The sequence below is a fragment of the Sebastes umbrosus genome, chromosome 15, assembly GCF_015220745.1.
Source record: "Sebastes umbrosus isolate fSebUmb1 chromosome 15, fSebUmb1.pri, whole genome shotgun sequence".
Classification (NCBI taxonomy): Eukaryota; Metazoa; Chordata; class Actinopteri; order Perciformes; family Sebastidae; genus Sebastes; species Sebastes umbrosus.
The window spans coordinates 6,380,832-6,396,299 of record NC_051283.1 but is presented as its reverse complement, the minus strand read 5'-3'; positions in this window follow the sequence as shown (position 1 = coordinate 6,396,299).

Sequence of the window (15,468 nt, the reverse complement as noted above, 5' to 3'; positions counted from 1 at the left end):
AATGACTTCATGTTAGTCCTTTCTCTGCTCACAGAGAGCAGGCTGTTGTTAACGTGGAGCGTTTGACAGCAGATGCTGTCATTTGTTCATCTATTGACGCACGCTCAAAGTGGAGAAGACAACTTTGGTGTGTTTCCCGGGAGCTGGGAGGATAAATGTTCCTTACCTCAGTGCTGCGCTGCTCCAATCACCAATGTAATTACGCCAAGTCTATTTGCTACAGCGCTGCTTTTGATCAATGTCTATGCACATGGAGACCCACCAGCTCCCGCCCTAATACACTTACTGTACACTTATCTGTCACTGTCAGCTCATCTGTTTCTCACTGGTAAATTCCTCCGTCCTGGTTTTTTTTCTTCACACAGCGCATATTTACAGGATTGCATTTTTTAAAAAAGAATGTGAAGTCAGCAAGCGAGGCCTAATGTCTGTCATATCTCAGCGTGATGGGCATCGATGGCACCGCATACTCCTCTCGGAGAGCTTTTGATTATTGCAGTCAGCTCACTTCCTTGCAGACACAGCGAAGCTGGCGGGATTTTACCTCTCTTGAGGAGACACTTTTTTCTCAGGACCCCCCCCCATTCAGTTTCATCTGTGTTCATTCATGCTTCTTTAACACATTTCAGTGGTTGCATGTTGTGTATATATTTGAACTACACCTCCCTGCAGGCATAAGCAACCAGTGTAATATGTGGAGATTATATTCTAGACCTTTGGAACACATCTGTGAGAAAACAATAGTCTAAACTCAAGCTTTTTCTGGAGCTTTCAACTGTAACCCATGGTATCTCCAAATGACTGCTAATGTTGCTGTAAGTAACATGGATGTATAAAGCGAACTGGATACAGCGTCGGAGGCGGGCTTCCATTCATTCCTATAAGAGTTTTTCAGTGGCGCATGAAGCCAAAATGGCTCGACTGCCGAGTGAAAAAGTACCCGGATCATCCGGCGATCATCCTCATTCATTGGGCCCAAAGAGGAGGCACAGTAGTGTTCTCTTTAACCCCGCCTCTGCGCCCTCGCTCCAGCCTCGGTCTGGAGCTCATTCACATGAACGGAGAAGGGAAATAACTCTGGATTCCGCTATTAGTGCATTTTCCCCCAACTTTTAGCACCTAATGATTTAAAGCTGGACTGGAATGTTTTCCTCTTTAATAGTATATCCTGCTACATCGTGTCTCGTTTTATCGTTTACAGTTTCCAATGGTTCCACGAGCACAGAGGCAAAGGAAAGCTGCTCTGATTTACACACACATAAATTCAACATATGTTGTTCTTCTTCAATAATGTGTCCTCCTCTATTAGTGTTTAGTTTTAGCATTTAGTTTCACATGCATCTACGCATAAAAAGACACTCGTATTTGATTTAAAGATGATGCTTCTTCATCGTTGAGACAGTGCAGGTGGACTAACGTGTTATTAGCATGTTCACCTCACACACGCTCCACACACAGATCGATGCCCACTTTGTCCCGGCGCTCGGAGGGCTCTTACTCGCCATTGATTGACGGAGGGAGAGGAGCTGCCAGGCCTGTGCCGGAGAAAGGAATAATTATTGAGCTGATGTGAGAGGATAAACTGTGGCTCATCCTGGCTTAGTGGACATCTATACAGTAGAGAAGAGATGCCGCTGATACGCTGCATGTCCTGATCACTGTGCTGTGTTCCTGATGGGAAGTTGCTCTTTTGTTTCTTGTATTACGTCAAATTCTTACAAAGGACAGTGGTCTGTGCCAGCAACAACAGCATCAGCACTCATTGTGTTTTTTTGGCGCGCGGGAGAGGGGGGTCGTCATTTTATATTGTTTGATTGTGTATTTTTGTTTCATTCTTGTGGGTTTCTTTGGGGTTTTGTTTTATTTCGGTGTTTTTGTTTTAAATTTGTGTTGATTTGTAATTTTTGTTTTATTTCTGTTTTTATTTCTGTTTTTGTCTTATTTTTGTGTGTTTATTTGTGTTTGTTTTATTTCTGTTTATAATTTTTGGGGGGATTATGTTGCTTGGGTGTGTTTGTGTGCATTTACATCTGTTTGCTTTGTGTGTGGTATTGATTGTTTTTGTTTATGTATTAATTCCAGTGTGCCTAGAAGCACACTGGTCTATTATTCGTCGGGCTTATTTTCTTATTCAGACTTCTGCCTAAACTTTGGCACGCTACTCCTCCGGCAGCATTGCCAACACCTGTACAAAAAGTACATCAAAACGTGTGGAATGATCGGGAATCATGTGCTATGACCTGACTAAGAGATTCGCGCAGCGGTTTCCGAGAAAATCGCGCGAAAGCGCGATTTTTTTCTCCATTGGAATGCATTGAAAATCGACGTGACGAGTGCTCATAAACACTCCTCTCTGGGGCCATACAGAGTCGCCATACTTTAACGTAGAAACGGGATTAAAAGTTTAAACGGGTCACGAGACTTGGGACTTTATTTGGCCAAATGGAAATTTTTTGATAGCTGGCACGGTTTTCACGAAATCGCAGTTTACGTTTTGTGAAATTTTCAGACCGTTTCAGATTTTATAATGGGTGTGTATTGCGTGGGTCGTTAAGGGCTAGAGTGTGTGACATCATCGCTAGAGTGCGGGAAAGCTTTGAAATCTTTTGAAAATTTTCCGAACAAATTGCTCTGTAGCCCACAACGTCCACTCCTCATACACAATTAATACATCAAAACGTAGGTATTTTTGTGCCGGTCGCAAACATGTAGCTATGGAATCAGTCGGACTTACACATTTGGCGACACATGCCTGAACGTGAGAGCAACTGCAGGCTTTGCTCCCATAGGGCCCCATATTAAATTTCACAGAATGTTTTGGATCAGAGAAAAAAGTTAATACTTTTCGAAACTGCCGCCGAGGTCACATTTTTGAAACTACAGACCCAACTGTCGCACCATTTGTTCATCAGAGACTCCTAACTGGTCTCATGAACAATCTAAGCGATAGGAGTCACGGTTTCTGTCGTAGAAGCACTTTTATGACATGTACGTCTCTGGTTAACTCCTATTATAAACTGCCCCACTGCAGCAGTGGCCAATCACCACGGCAACTTCAGATTGCTGCTAGACAGCTGATTCACATTAGCCAATCAGAGCAGGCTGACTAACACACACACACTATTATCACGCCATTTCAGTGAGCCAGCATGCTCTAAACCAGGCTTCAATGGATCAGGGCCATAATTAATGTGATCAATTACACCTGTGATTAAAAGACCCACCAACTCTCATTGTATGATAACAGGAACTAGGTATTCACCTACTTTTCAAAATAAAATCCCTCAACTCTTACTTTATGTTAACAGGAAACTAAACACTCCTCACGGCCCCCCAATCACCATGGCAACCACTGACAGACACGCACGCAGCGAAAGGGCCTACAGTTATGACCTCACTATGGACAGACAGTCTGAATTCTGCCCCCCCCTCCACACACACACCACCCCTAGCCCCCACCCATCCCCCCAGCACCAGGCACACTGGTCAAAATTTCTTGCGAAATTTTCTAGTTTTTTTTTATTGTTTATTTGAGTGTTTGTTTTGTAGGTCTTGTTTTGGTCTGTTTATCTGTATGTTTGTTTTTGTTTTGCATGAAAATTGTGACATTTAAATATATCAAATATGTTTGAAAAGCGATCAGCTGTCAGTAGCTCCAACCTTTAAAAACTCACCTGCCCGTTAACTCCCTGCAGCTCTTGATCACATGGGATTATCATATCAGATATGATGGAGGAAAATCATGTGAAGTTTGTGGGTTTGATGGATGACTTTGTGCCTTGGTTTCATCAAGCTGGCCGATGTAATTTGATCCTTTGGAGTCTCGTGGGGGAGCAATGAGAGCAATCAGGAGAGAGAGGGCTCGATCCAGCCCTCCGCAAGCACATAGAATGGTCCTTGAATGCATCATCGCAGAAACAGTAGAATTTATCACTAAAACATGACAACACTGACAGCGGAGGTTCATCACAGCACCCAGCATTCATCATCCAGTCTCAACTTCAAACACCAAACAATCACATGTTCACTCCTAACAATCTGTCGGATTGTCCCCCGAGCTACAGGCAAAACCTCGATGATGCCGTAGTTAAATGATATTGTTCAAAGTGGGTTTTTTTTGCTGAGAACAACACCTCTCATTTCAGATGGATGGAGGTTCGCGTTGGCCCTGTGGTGTATATGATTTCTTATCTCTGTCAGCAGGCGGTGTTGTGAGCTCACCGGGCTTCGGAGGACGATCTATCTAAGTTTGCAGCACAGCTCAGGGGAACTATTGAAGAGGTCAAACCGAGGGCAACGCAGGAAACAATGACACGGAGCAGATAATGACACAATACAATACAGTGGTCTGAAAATGGCTGTCTTATCATCAAGGATATCATATGTTGGGGGAATATTGTGACAGCGATATGAATAACAAGTACTCCCCCTAGTGAGGAAACACATTTATTTAAGAGTCTCCATGTTCCACCTGAGAATGATGGAGGTCAGAATAAACTACAAAAGTACTCAGATGCTTTATTTAAGTAAATACCACAAGGTAAAAAGTACATGCTTTTAGAATTATACTCAAGCAAAAAGTATAATCAGCAAAATATACTAAAAATACCAGAAGTAAAAACACTGGACTCTTTCATACTGATACTTATGTGTATCCAGCATATTACATTATTATACTACTCCACTACATTTTAGAGGGACATATTGTACTTTTTACTTCATTACATTTATTAGACAGTGTCGCGGGGTTCTAAATCATGAAAAACACTGGTGTAGTCGGAAAACGCTGTATTAATCTCTTTTATTATGCCGGCCTCCCAAAGTGCAATCAGTGCTTAATATTTACAAAAAGAAGTGAAAAAATAGAAAATAAGCTATGTACAATACATCAAATAGCACTGAAAATGGAGTTCCTCAATAACTTCATGCTTCTCTGTCAGAACATGCAAAAACAATCCAAAAATGCAATCTGTATGTTACCTTCCTGAGTGTTACCTTTAGCCCCTCCCCTGGGCGTATTACTTACATAGAAAAATTACAATTAACAACATTCTTCAGCAGAGAAGATATTTATAGCCCCTTTAACCTAGGCATATTTTACATATAAATTATAAACCTCTGTCTAAACATTCCCCCCCAACCAAAACAAGTTAATTTGCAACAAAATCACAATTAAAAATAATAAACATATTTATGCTGATCACATGATCTCAAAAACGCGCAAGAGCGCCCTTTTTTAACGGGGGGATTTGTTACGGCCCTGTTTCGCTAGTCAAACCCATGAATGGGACATGACAGGATGGACAGGCAGCGTTTCAGCAACTGGTGAGTGAGAATAATGTTTGTGTGAATATATGCGTATAGGAAACAGCAGAACAGTCAAGTGTGCACCTTTGGTCGCACTACTGACAAACAGTTTAGGGGAGAGGGATATGTCACAATGTGTTTTAACTTCGGAGTGAATCAGGAAGGGAGCAGAGAAATGTTTGGCGTGAGTGTGTGCCTGCGGCGCAGCGGAGAAATGTTGGTGTGTGAGGCCTGAGGTGATGTGTGTGCGCTGCCCACAGTCACACAGCAAGAGGTACTTCCCAGTGTACATAAAAAAATAAATGATGATTAAGGTTGTCAAAATTAACGCGATAATAATGCGTTAATGCAAATTTGTTTTAATGCCAATCATTTCTTTATCGCATTAACACAACTTGCAATTTTTACGTTGTAGCGGGCTCCTAGTTTTAGAGCTAGACTGAAGATACTGGCATCATATTAAACTAGAAAACCTAATGAATCCATTCGTACCAACCATGTCATACTAACTTGTCATGAAGGAGGTTAAATAACGCTCCAAACTTGCGCTAAATTTTGGCGAGGAAAAACTGTCATGGCCATTTTCAAAGGGGTCCCTTGACCTCTGACCTCAAGATATGTGATTGAAAATGGATTCTATTTGTACCCACGAGTCTCCCCTTTACAGACATGCCCACTTTATAATAATCACATGCAGTTTTGGGTCAAGTCATAGTCAAGTCAGCACACTGACACACTGACAGCTGTTGTGGCCTGTTGGGCTGCAGTTTGCCATGTTATGATTTGAGCATATGTTTTATGCTAAATGCAGTACCTGTGATGGTTTCTGGACAATATTTGTCATTGTTTTGTGTTGTTAATTGATTTGCAGTAATAATTATATACATACATTTGCATAAAGCAGTTTGTCCACTTCCATGTTGATAAGAGTATTAAATACTTGACAAATCCCCCTTTAAGGTACATTTGGAACAGATAAAAAATGTGCGATCAATCGCGGATAACTATGGGCAATCATACGTTAATATTTTAAAGGGACTGTTTGTAACTTTTTAAGCGTATAAATGTACCGGGTCGGGACACATGCGCGCTCGCATATGCGCGCTCGCGTGTGACCGGAGCCTCCGCTCCGCTGCCTGCTCTCCTTCACTCAGTCAGCGCGCGCGTTCTCGCGTACTCGCTCCACCTCTAGACGTGAACGTGCGTTCACTACACACTGCAGAAGAGTTAGTTTAGCTCTGAGAATATCTAGTGAATGTACAGGGGACGTTTGTGCAGAAATAAATGCTGCAGCTCCTCCAGACCAACAGAGGTTTTCCATGTCTTGTGAAGTGACGGGGCTCCGCAGAGAGAAACGTTGTAGTCTCGTTACCGACCGGGTGCCGGTGTCTCCCTATTCGCTCCGGCTGCTGGCGTAGAGAGCAGGAAGACACCGGAGTTTCTCGCTGCGGAGCCCCGCTGCTGAAGCTGAGGCAGGAAAAGCCAACACTAGTATCAGCATTGATTCATGGAGAGACCTTCGTCTGGTCAGCTAACATTACTGCCAAGCAGCTGAAATATAGAGAATGAGCTGCATGAAATGTAAGATTGAGCTGGTGCCTTAAGGTGGCGCTCTACACAGATAAAGGTAGGACAGATGAGTCTTTTACTACTCGTTGCTGTAAATATGATGCATGAAGAGGTCAGCTGCTGCTGGGCGATTCTCTGGTCTTCATCCTTTGATTTCGCTCTGTTTTGTTTAGCTCTAAATTATTCCACTGTTGTTCATTGCATAACTGCACAAGAGGTTGTTTTATAAAACATGAATGTGGCAGAAAAGTTCAGTTTATCATCCTCCCAGTCTTATCTCCTGCTTTCATCAGATGCTGTGTGTGTGTGTTTTCAGCCATATAATGTAGTGTACTGAGATATGACTTATCACCAAACCTACAACAATAATAAGAGGATAATAAAATGGGGAGAAAGTAAAGTTCCAAAAAGTCATTGCATTATAATCCAAATATAATATTTTGATTACAAAGATGGATATTTTACATTAATGAGATTTAGGAGAAATATATAGATACTTAATTCCAGTGAGACATTTTCACTGTTACAGTAGCTTAGGAAAAAAAGATACTTATCAATACAATAACTTACCAATATACAAAAATTAGCAATAAACAAAATGTATCAATATACAAAAAATAGCAATAAACACTATGTCACAATATATACAAATTTGCAATAAAATTCTTTTTGCAATATACAAGGAATTAGCAATCAACAAAATGTCCCAATATAAAAAATTGCAATTTGCAAAAATTAGCAATACACACAAAATTGCAATATAGAAATTAGCAATGAAGACAATTCCGCAATATCAAAATTAGAAATAAACAAAATGTAGGAATTTACACAATTTGCAATCAACAAAAATGTGAAATATCAAAATCAGCAATAAGCGCAATTTCGCAATAAACTAATTTTGCAGTATAAAAATTAGTAATAAACAAAATGCGGCAAAATACAAAGAATTAGCAATGAACAGAATTTTCCTACTAAAAAATTAGCAATAAAAGCAATATTCACAATATACAAAAAATAGCAGTGAACAAAAATTTGCAATATAAAAATTTGAAATAAACAAAATGTAGGAATTTACAAATATTTGTAATATAAAAATTTGCAATAAGCATAATTTTGGTATATACAAAAAATTGCAATAGACAAAATGTAGCAATATACAAAGAATTAGCAATAAACTGAATTTTCCAATATAGAAATGAGCAATAAACAAAATGTCACAACATAAACTATGTAAAGTAATCTATTTTGCCATTTTACCTTCTTTGGAAAATGTTTGATTTGAGACAATTATTTGAGATATTGAGCAACAAATCATTTTGTTCAAATATAATTTTTAAAAATGACCTTCAAAAAGTTTCTTCAACAAAAATAAAAACATTTAAAAACCTGTCATTTTTCTTCCATCTATGACTTCTCCAGTATGAGTTAAAGTGCAGTTCTTACATACAACCACTTGATGGCAGCAGCAGACTGTGGTTTTCATGTTACATAATTCAGCACAGTATCAACATTTTGTCCACCAATCAGATTAAACCCTTAAACTGCCACATATCTAGAGAAAATATGTGATTAATTTGTACGTGTTCATGCACGATGCGAGGAACGATACGGTGCAACAAAGGGGCTCATATCAAAGCCACGTTTATCAGTATTGTGGGAGAACTGCCAGGACGCAGTGAAATATTTGGATTTGGCAGCAGTGAGGGAGGCAGGGAGGGCTTCATGGTGACACAGTGAGAGACTGAGGGGACTGTGTGTGTGTTTAAACTGTCTAACCAGCTGTTGGGATTACACACTTGGAGAGCGGAGCGGTGGGAGTCCAGAGAAATCTCAGCCTGCTTCAAGCAGTACAGCACTCGTCTTCACCGAATCTGTGACCTGAAATGAACCCAGCAGCTCTCGCTAGATGGTAGACGACTGCTACTACACTCTTTGTTCCAGGGCGTGCTTCAGGCCTCTGCGTTGAACCTATCAGAGATTTAGAACATAGTTTGGACACAGGCCAAGTTTACAAATTTCACAACTGAACACTTGCATAACCAGACGTTATCTGACGTAATGTTGGTTTATGAGAGGAGTCACAGCTAAACTATGATAAAGATAAACATCCACTTCTATCAGTTGTGTTTCATTATCTTAAAGGTCCCATATTATAAAAAAGTGAGAGTTTCATGTTTTTTTAATTATAAAGCAGGCTTAAGTCCTATATAAATACTGTGAAAGTATCGAAACACTCAATCCACAGGAAAATACACACAGCCCGTAATCAGAAACTCTGCATTTGAAACAAGCTGTCAGGATTTCTGCCCATTCGTGATGTCACAAATATACAATATTTAGACCCTTTACACAATTTTAAACGTAAACATTCTAAACATGTCCCAGTTTATTCCTGGTTGCAGTGCATGTTAATGACATCAGCTGACAGGATGTACACATGGACACAAGCTGTTGCCAAGCAACGCAATTCTGTTGCAATTCTGTTGCAATTCTGTCGCAATTCTGTCGAAATGCGCTAAAACAAAGCTTTTCAGACGGAGGGTGAATACAGGTATATTCAGGCCGACAGTATGAGGAAAATAAAGTTTTGTAAACATGTTTTAGTAGAAACACAAAATACAAGAATGAACCTAAAAATTATCATAATATGGGACCTTTTAATAGTCTGCCCGACAACCCAGTACTGGCCCAGTCCCCAATGTGAGACATCAGCAACTCTGGGGTCTGAGAAGTGAAGCTAATGCTGAAGTGTCTTAAACTTGCATTCTTTCTAACAGCCAGCAGGGGGCGACTCCTCTGGTTGCAAAAAGAAGTCTGATTGTATAGAAGTCTATGAGAAAATTAGCCGACTTCTCACTTGATTTATTACCTCAGTAAACATTGTAAACATGAGTTTATGTTCTCAATCGCTAGTTTTAAGTCTTCTTCAATACAGCATGATGTTCATTTAGTAAATTATGGTCCCATTTAGAGTCAAATAGACCATAAAGCAGGGGATGCTTTATGGCGTGGCTAACTTGTGATAGACAGGTCGCTACCACGGTGTTGTCCGGTCTGGGTGTTTTCCGTGTTTTCAGTTCATGAAAGTTAATTATAACCATTTTGGTAGCCTAAAAATGTCTTATTCAGCGTTCGGTCAAAGAATGTATGTTGCCAAGAAGTGAAAGTCATTTGTTCATTCCATTGCAACACCAGCGCTCAGCAGCAAAGCTACGCTTCCGCCATTTTGGATTGAAAGCGACTACCAGACGCCAGTAAAACTTCTGTGTAAAAAGTGCCGTAATGTACAATCACCTGCACCCAGAATGCACCTGCGAAAACACTTAGAAATCAGAGCTTGAACCTTATAAATAGGATTCAGGTTTGCTCTTTTGTTTGCACAAGAATGGGGGCCGATTTTGGAAAGATAGAGAGACGTTAGAGGAGGTAATTGCATCTGATACTGTTATTGTGAGTAGTGAGAACATGCAAATGTGTTTGCTTCCCCATTGCATTTGTGTTCACATGTACAGCATGCTACAAATGACAATGCAAATGACTCTATATAATAGTGTTTTATACTCAGCACATCGATGTGCAGTTGGCATGAGGAAAGAGCAATTTATTTGGTTGTTTGTGTGTAAAGTTGTGATGCAAAAATACCATTTTTAAAGAATTTATATAGTTTATTATTATGTGTTTGCTTTTGCAAGAGGTATTTTGTGTATATAGTTTTGTTTTTTATGTGTAGAGTTTCAACAAAGAGGACACAGAAATTGTGTTTTAGCCATTTCAAAAAACTGTAAGAGGTAACCTATAAAGGTGATTTAAGTGTTTTCCATGAATTACAAGAAATTTCATAGTGTTCACCTTCCACCATCCCAAATCACGCCTCTGTTGGGCCACATGATGCATTTAAAGCATGACCTCATATGACGCAGCATTTTCTTGAAGCATTAGTCCACAAGACATCGTATCTCTGCAATGATCAGGTGGTTTAACCACCAGAGTACCAGAGGCCGGGGCCCGGAGCTGGTTTCACTCTCTGGTTAATGTCAGTTCACCTGCATGGTGACCTGTGAAACGACTAGTTATGGGATGTGTGTGCATGTGTGTGTGTGAACTGGTCTGGAGGCCTCTGTGTTAATGTTGATTGTAACTCCACTTGACAGCTCCCAGAACAAAATGCCCCAGTTGCCAGAGGGAGCGGGCACTCAACTACACATAGATACTTTATTTATAGGTAGACGAGATCAGAGAGAGGACGGGTTCATGAGGTCAGCTGTTTGTTTTTTTACATCGTTGGATGACACTTCAGACAAACCACCAAAAAAACCCCGAGAAGAATGCTCTTTGAATCAGGAGTGTGATTGGTCGAGGAGACCAACTTTAACATGCAAGTTCCACATGGGTCAACTTTTGAGGCAGCCTGGTCTCCTAAAACTTACGCTCCCATACTAGGAATGTCAACATACCAGAAATTTAGTAGTCGATACCAATACCAGTAAAATTCCACGATTCTCGATACCAATTCGATAACACGGTAAAAACAAAAGTTAAACAATAAATCTAAATGTACACTCCCACATTACCGTTTACATCCTGTTTTTTGTTATGAAGTTAAACAGGTCATAAGTCCCTCTTTATTATTTATTCTGTATTGCTGTGAAAACATCTTCAAACAACTGGATTTATTCAAGGATCTCGCCAAAAACGAAGTTTTACGTGATTACATTTAAAGTTAGTTAGCTATTTAGCTTTAGCTCTTGGGTCCGTGCAGGGCTGTGCTGCTTATCGGCTGCTAACGGCTAACGTTAACTAGCTCTCATCCTGCCAGTTTCAACACAGATTTATTGTTCTCAATGTAGTATTATCAGGGAATAAATAGGTTGCGTCCCCTACTTAAAGTACCAAAAGTAAAAGTCTTTACATTCATAATGTTACCCAAGTAAAAGTATAAGCATCAAATTATACTTAAAGTACCAAAAGTAAAAGTAGCCTACTCATTATGCAGAATGGCCCGTTGTAAAATAATATATATTGTATGATTGGATTATAATTATTGATGCAATAATGTGTTCATCACTTTAATGTTGCAGCTGGTAAAGGTGGAGCTAGCTATTTTAACTAGGCCTATTTTATCTTTCTATAGTCTACTTACAACATCAGAGTTTATTGGTTGATCTATATTTTGTATTAAGAATCTGAATCTAACTAGTAGCCTAACTAATATCGTCAAATAAATGTAGTGAAGTAAAAAGTACAATATTTCCCACCCTGAGATGTAGTGGAGTAGAAGTATAAAATGGAAATACTCAAGTAAAGTACCTCAAAATTGTATTTAAGTAAAGTACTTGAGTGAAATGTAACCTACTAAGTTACATTCCACCTCTGCCTAGCCTCTTAATTTTGCTCTCAAAGTGCAGCAGATTGATGCAATTAACTTTAAAATGTACAAAATTTTCTTCCGGGGGAGCATGTCTCCGGACCCCCTCTAGAGGGGTCTGAGTTTCACCCACAGCAGTCTGACAAAGTCCTGTGGGAAACACTGAGTAAACAGGAAAAAATACCAGTACAGTAGACAGTACGTGGTCTGTTGTGAATGTGGAAATTGGCCTTAGAAGATGTCAGATTCCCAGCCTGAATTATGTTCCCAGTCCGGCCCTGGTTCAGTACAACTCTATCCCTATCACATTTTGTGATGTACTAGTGTACATGTTGTACACTATTGATCCCATGTGATAATTAAGTAGAAGACAGTTGTAACTAGGGTGGTGATCGTAGTCCAAGACTTGATTGTCCTCCAGCCATCCACGTTATTGCAAAGATGCCATTCACATCAGGCGCCAAAGGCCAGTCCTGAACCAAGACAGGGGTTATGATCTGCCCCCATCTATACAACCACTTGTTATCACATGATCAAATGACCGAGTTAGGGTCATGTGGTGACATTTCCAGACCGGAGATAATAAATTGTGGTTGAAAGCTCTGAAAGCTAGGAGCTTGAGTACATGAAATGAGTGGTGAGCTTCATCAGCTGCCAACTGCAGTAGAAATATAATGAATAGGCAGCTAAATGTGCAGATATAATGACAGAATTAGGTGGCAATTCGTGGAACAGTTTTGTCATGATATTCATAAATAAAATAACTGAAATCCAACCAAACAGCAGCATTTTGGAATATAGAAAGCCGTTCTGCAATGTGACCATATTTTAGCTCTCAATTTTTCATGTTTACAGTAGATGTAATAAGGATAAGGAAGCTTCCAGAAGGAGGAGGATTTCTCAGAGGGCCCAGTGACTGACTGAAGGTCGGACGATTATCTTGTCATATCTTGTCAAACTCAAAAGGAAGACTTTCTTAGCAAAACACATCCTGACCTGAAAAAGCCAAAACCTAAAAAAGAAAGAAAGATAGAAAGAAAGAGCCTGCTTCTCTCAATACTTGTATCTCAGCACAGTCATTAAGATAAGACATCACCAGTCTAAAAGTTGTGTTAAGATGAAATCTCCCACAAAGATCCACTGAAAACAGCCCATATAGGCCATACACACATCGAAGCTAAAGTTGGAGTAATATTAGATCAGATTATATTACATTGGATCAGATTAAACTTTAATGATCCTTGTGGAGAAACTGGGTCACTGCAGCAGGCCAAAAAAGACAGAAAAGAATAGATAATGGAGAGGAAAGTAAAACAATTACAAAGCCGAATTCACCGGTCAGTAAGTAAACATCCTTCTATCCTACTACAGAGCTCCTTTACAAGAACATACTTCACAAGTTGGTGGATGTTTGCCTTTTACAGAACGATAGTTGTCAGAATATATGGATGGATGGTTACCGAGTGGATGTGCAGATTAGCCTCAATATCAGCTGTTTGCATGAAAAACCTTATGCACGCAAATGTGTAGAGACTGTGCTAACCAGGCAGCTTCTTAAGGCAAGAACTATTGCAATTATTAATGCAAAGAGACTGTTGATTGACCAGACACTGTTGGTAGGTTAAGGGTGGGGAAACAGGGCTTAACTCCCCCTCAGCGGCTACCATCTATCTCCAATACTGCTAACAACCTGTACCATAGCTACAGGTTGATGTTACCTTCTCTACTCTCATCACATAGCAAAATAGAGTGGGTTGTAGTTTAAAATAGAGGAAATGGTTAGCAATATGACACAATTGATATACTTATAAACCAGACTGGATAATCAAACTCTGAAGCTGATGTTGCACCTAGAACCTTTCTCTTCATGGATCTGTTTGTTCACTGCAGGTGAAGAGGTATATAACTCAGTGAGATCAGATACTCCTCTAGCATTTTGATCAGATTGTCAGGTAGCGAGCTTCAACATGTCCCGACTCTGCAGACTGTGGAAAGAGGAGCATTAGTGAAGAGTGGCCTTTTCCCTTTCAATTAGCCTGTGAAATGCTTATGCTAATCACTACTAGCACTAATGCTAATTGCTAGCATACACATAGCTAGCGCTAATACTAATAGCTAGCAGACACATCCTAACCTTGCATGTAAACTCAAATTCACAAATATTCATAAGAATTTATACTGTATTTTGTCACCACAATAGACCCCTTACAGCACTTTTACCTATAACCATAATCATAACAGTAGTCAGCATGCTAGTGATTAGCATTAGCGATTAGCATAAGATAATTGAAAGGGTAATGTAGGGTGACCATATTTTCAAACCCCCAAACCGGGACACTTAAGTGTACCACACGTTCATGCACGAGCGCGTTCATGCACGCCCGCGTTCACATGCACATGTGCACGCGCTAATATGCACGCACCATAGGCGTTTTCATCAGGATGGCTAACTTCGCACACCTGTGGCGCATTTGAGCATGGAAAGAAGGCATTATTATAGGGGAGAGCATTAAAGGCTGTGACATCATGACTTATCACATTCACTACTTTCACCCCCTTTAATCACAGGACTATCCCCCTCATGACGCACTGACAGTTTAGGAGTCCTGTAGAGAGTTTCCCTCAGAGGAAACGTATTGTTGTCTGGGCCTACGTACATTATTTTTCAACTTGTTTTGTCTCAGGCTATTATAATTAAAATTGTGGAGTTTAGACAAATTTTGGTCAGGATGGAGACAACGGGTGAAATACTGACGGTCCTGAGGGAGTTATAAGCGGAGCGAAAAGCCTGTTGATGCGCAGAAGGAACTGTATAGAATAATTAATCAAAACGACACGTTTGATGTGCACACAAGCACGGGGGGTTCTGTGTGCCGCGTCCGTGTGTAATTGTGGCTTGACCGTGCGTAGCTTCACTCTCTATAGAGACTGCAGCGGTGCACTGTGCTGGCTCTCTGTATACTGTAACTCTAGCATGAAAGCCTGGTGGAATTTGCAATCTGGCTAGCTAACTAGCCAGGTGCTAAACGAGTGAAATTTAACAACTCACTCACAGCATAGGAAAGCACATTGCTATTGAACTTGAATTTCCAGGGTAGGGGCATTTTAGCCAAAACTCTGAGGTTTAGTTACTCCTTAAGATGGTTGACTCTATTCCCTCCTCACTGAATCTATGTTTGTTCCAAAGCATTTTATTGAAACCCTTTAACAATGAGCAATCTGCACAT